The sequence below is a fragment of the Morone saxatilis genome, unplaced genomic scaffold (genome assembly GCF_004916995.1).
Source record: "Morone saxatilis isolate NCDOM2014 unplaced genomic scaffold, NCSU_SB_2.0 Contig18, whole genome shotgun sequence".
NCBI lineage: Eukaryota > Metazoa > Chordata > Actinopteri > Moronidae > Morone > Morone saxatilis.
The window spans coordinates 27,799,906-27,805,236 of record NW_023339740.1 but is presented as its reverse complement, the minus strand read 5'-3'; positions in this window follow the sequence as shown (position 1 = coordinate 27,805,236).

The window sequence follows — 5,331 nt, the reverse complement described above, 5'->3', positions numbered from 1 at the left end:
GACTGTTTTGGGGCACTGAGTCTGATTAAAGTCACTGGTAGGCCCGGGGGTGGGTTTTAAGTTGCCATTTTTGGGTTCAGAGAATTCATGGTTGAAATCGCTTGTTAAGGAAAGATGAAAGATATTGTTTTTGTTGCAGTAGCTTTTGTAGGAGGTGATTACTTGTTAATCCCTGTGTTACCATATGACCGCTGTGTGGTCAGTAGCAAGTAAACACTGACTTAAGTGTACAGTTAAACAGGCCCCAAGGTGTTACCTCGGATTGGTGGTCTCGTAATGGGTTGAGAGGGGCGGGTTGGAACGGATCAACTTGGGTGGGGTTGCTCGTCGATTACAGTTGCGAGTGTTGTAATATTTTACACTTATAAGAGTTTGGGGTTGGTATAAGGCGAGTGCGGTTTGCCATAGTCGTTACAGTACTACTTACATCAAATAACATGAAAGTTCCAAAAAGTGTGGATAATTATACGACCACGAATAAAGAAAGATCTGACCAGTGGGTTTTGCCCCAGTATAACCCTCTCTGGGAAATGTGTTTCAGAAGTTTTGATTTGGAGAGCGTGGTGTTGACTTCTGATGAGATGTGTTACCTGCGTCAGAATGCGAGCGGCAAGTGATGTGTAGAGATACAAGCGGTGTTAGGGATTATCTATAGGTGGTAGGCATACATCTATCACTCCCCCAACACACACCACGACACGAGTGAGAACCCCGAGGATTGGACCCAACAGGGTAAACAGAGTATTGATCGGAAACGACCTTGGATGAGTGTCCTTTGACGCAACCCTTTGTACTAATAGCAGGAGCTAAGAGTACCCGCCACACAGGTGGGTTCCTAGCCATCGCGATATCCTTAGTATACCGTTCAACACCCTCCGCTGATGTTTAAGATATTTTCCAAAGGGATTATAAGGATCGGTAAGTCGAGCCCTATGATCTCCCCTACCATAATGCATAGAATTAATTAAGGTAAAACAACCTCTGCTCCCAAACTCTCAATATATATTATAGCAGGTGTTGGATATTTCAGTCCCCTTTAAATAAAACGAAGGTAGTGAATTTTGTGACTTGCACATCGAATTGCCCAGTTAGAAGTTGGCCAAGTGGCCTATTGCTTCTAGCTCAGGTATCATTAGATTTACTAACCTTGGGATGTGAATATATAACAAAGCGCACTACTCATTTGACAGTAAATAGAATGGGCAGGTCGTACCTCCTAATCACCACTTCCCCCCTCCAGGTGTCTTTATTGTTGCCCATGGAGCCCCCCAGCAGAACAATAGAGTCTATAGGCGGTATCCTTTCCAGGACCCAACCCAGAGACTCCAAGAAGGCCATATACTCCAAACTGCTGTTTTGTGCATGAGTACCCCTGAGTCATGGGGTGTGGCCTGCAGTGACCCTGAGCAGACCATAGAACAGCACAAACCATAACAATGTAAATGTGCCATGGCGAAGGCATTAGAAGAAAAACAGAGGAAGATGAGTTGGAATGTGGAACAGGCACCAACTGGTATCCTGACTTTCAAACCTCCAGTCCTTTGAAAACAAGATGAAATGTCAGCTTCCAACAGGACATAGAAGACTAACTGACTGACTGACTGAAACTTTGCACCCTCCCCAGGTACTCCTTCACTATTTCTGTATGAACTTTCTGACAGAAAAAAAAAATAATCTGGTAAATGCAAGGATGGTCTGGAAGTCTTAGAGATGTGTTTTTTACCCATCTGTCCCACAGGCATCTGTCAACAAAACATGCTTCTATTTTATTCAGTACAACTGTCTACAGAGGCTGAGTGATGCCATTGTTTAACTGTGACCGAATCACAGCAAATGTGCTGCTTTCACTACACTGCCTGTGCAAACAAGGTGTAAAACTCTCTCGCTCCTCCTTGACTAACTTGAAAATATGCCATCCATTCTACTCTCTTTAGGTAATCTCTGCTGTGTACTACAACCGGATACAGACAGAGAATTAACAGAGTAAGACAATATGATGTGCCGGCACCAGGTCAAGTACCCGAACACTAACATCATCACGGCTGGGGATTTTAACAAGATCAACCTTGGTCCTCTGCCAACGATTATTAAGGCCATTGCACCCCAAGTAGATTTTTTGATATTGTCTGATATTGTCACTCGTTTAAATACAACTTCACATTGTGTTAATAGTGTTAATTATATTTTCTGCGTTTTTACACCAGTCAGGTGGACAGCTCTTGTAACCGCGGTGCCAAATACAAGACGTGGGCAGAGAGTGGTGACAGCCTCGGAGGTACCTCCAGTGGAGGGAAGCAAGGGAGGAAATGAGAGAGAGAGAGGGAGCAAGAGACAGAGAGACAGCAGAAGCAGACAGCTCCTTTCAGCAGGTGAAACTGAAATTGTTCTTGACACCTTGGACCCAATATTTATTTTTCTACTTTGAAGTGAGGCGGCCACAAAATCATGTAGTATTGTGAATTTCACAACAAATATAAAAACGCATCAGACTCAGTGTGCAGGGTTTCTGTACGTAGTGATTTTAATATGATGACGGATTTAAAAACACCTACGAAAATTACGGAGAACAACGGTGTCCAACTTCAAGGAGGGCTACAAGTTTACCACACTGCCATCTTCCTCATACCAGAATAAAGCATGGTAGAGGAAGCATGCCCTGCGAAGTGGCCACCACAGCAAGATGTCACAACAGAAAAAGTGGAAGAAGAAATGAAGGTGTGAAATAAAATGGTGGAAAAAAAGATGGTATCACATAGCTTTAATTCAAACATACATTTAATTAATCCACATTATCTAAAAGAGATTTACCTCTTAGAAATTATTACAATAGGTTACAAGAAATCGTTTAATCCAACAGCTGTGATCATCCTCAGTGAGAACCTGTTTAAAAAAGGCCCCTTGGAACTTACCTGACCCTATTTTTTAAAATATTTTAAATTTTATCTTTTTTTATTGATCAGTTACTGCTGTGTATTATGCACTGTTCTGATGGTCATGAAGGCTAACGAAGGCCAGTCCCTTTTATTACCGTCACTTTAACTTTTCTATGGTAACATAGCATTATTGTGTGTTGTTGTTATGTATTGTTGTGTACAGTGTGTATTGACCAGTGCCAAAGATGAAAATAAAGTCATCTAAATCTAAATCTGAATATGATATTTTCGTACAGCATTTGCATTTCAAATAGAACATAGTAGGCTGAAATAAAAAGAGTTTTTTATTTGGAGACCTACAGTAATTAAATAAATAAAACAAATGTCTGATTCCTTCAGACTGTCGTTTATTCAATGCTAAGTAAATTACAATAAATTTTGCTGGACCAGTACACAGACCATGACATACAGTCAATCTGTGGCAAACAGTATTCAGTTGTTCACTGTTCTGATTACTGCATTTTCACTATTATTAGATGGTGGCCATATAAACCTACAATAGTTACACAATAATAATAATAATAATAATAATAATACATTTTATTTAAAGGCGCCTCTCTGGGCACTCGAGGAGTAGAGTTCGGATATCTTGCTCATATTACTTAGCTCATCTCAAGCCTGTGTATAGACTTTTTCCTTTGGCGGGCAGCTTTTCCGCTTCGGGCACATGTCACAGTTATTCCCATACTACTTGGTAATCATAGCATGCTTTTGGTACATATTTATACTGTTTTACAGTATGAAAGAGGCATTGGATCTAGTTAGGTTTGCTCTTGTCAGAGATGTATAATAGCTGATATGATTAGCTTGTGTAAATTTCAGGATATCTTTGAATCAAGGAAGATGGAGTATCATCACATCGGATTTATAGAGATTCACATCTCCATCTGCAACGTATCGGTGAGCATTGGGGTGTATATTAGAGGATACTTTACTGTTCTGGTTAGTGACGGGTATTGAGAAACACACCGTATAACTAGGTGAACTATACGGGTTTCCTCATCATAAATTCCTAGCCACATGATGTATAAGTGTTTAGTGTTCAGTACTTGTCGAGCTGTCTGGACACAAAGATGTTTACTATTTGGTTGTTAATTCTTCTTAGATGATAGCATACAGCCCATACTGGCGTTCAGATGTAGGCCTAGCGATGGTAAAAAGGGAGAGCTTGCTGGCTCTTCTATCAGCCCCCGTTCCCTCCTGCTGTGCATTGTCCAGGTGCTTCTGATACCTGGTTGTTAATGAGTGATTACTATTTCAATTATCTTAATTAGGAGAGGTGCACGTGTGCACACAAACATTGTGTTCAAGCTATTGCAGGGTGTTCGATGTTATAAGCTTATATGTAGACACTGATTATTCATGTTTTTTTTGTGGAAATTTAGCCTGATACAATAGAAGGAATGACGTACATTCTTTAACTCTTGACTAACGCTTGTAATATTGTCATGCCTATGATTTGGTTTGAAACACTAGTAGTGTTACGTAAGGATAACTACTCAATCACTCTAGTTGCTACAGCTCATGAATTTATATTTTTTTGAATATTTATTGAATATCTATCTTTGATGATATCTCTATAAACCCTCCCTCCGCTTATTATAATTTATCCCTATTTGTTCTTACGGGTTAAAGAGACAAGTATCTCTATATCAGGAATAGTGACTGATCAAAATCGTGATCTTGTATAAAACATGTAATGCATCCAGCCATCCAAAACAACACCAAACATAAAATAATATTCTTAGAACCTTTGTGATGTTTTAAATAAAGTCAGATGTTTTGTTGTACTTCCAGATTTAAAAAATAATGAAACAAAAATTTGACAACACAGTGCACAGGATTTAGAAACAAGCATGGGCCTCAAAATACAGAACGCACCTGAGAATGGATAAACAGTACTAGAGTTTGTGATTTAATCTGTCCAACCAGCCTCTGCTGGTGGCCACCCAGCCTCATCGTGATGATAAAAGCAAATGAGTATAATTTTAGACATTGCAGCAACTCCACTGGCTCCCGGTCAATACCTCCGCATGAAGTACAAAATCCTCCCTGTTTTACGTTCAGGCATCCACAACCTTTCCCTCCTTATCTGTCCCGAACTCCTCCACATTGCCAACCCTTCCCCGTTTCCTCAGAATCTGCTCCTCTGTCCACCTCTCTGTCTCCTCCCTTCCCACCTCGTCACCATGGGACAGGGCTTCCAGCTGCTCTGCCCCCCGACCTGGAAACTCACTCCCCACCGGACCTCAGGAACCCGGAACCTCTCAAACTCTTCAAATCAAGACTAAAAACTCACCTTTTCAGAATGCAATACCTCACTGAACTATCTACAATTGTCTTTTCTTATCTGTTTTCTTGTTTCCTTACTGTTTTTATTTTATGTGTTGTACGGTGT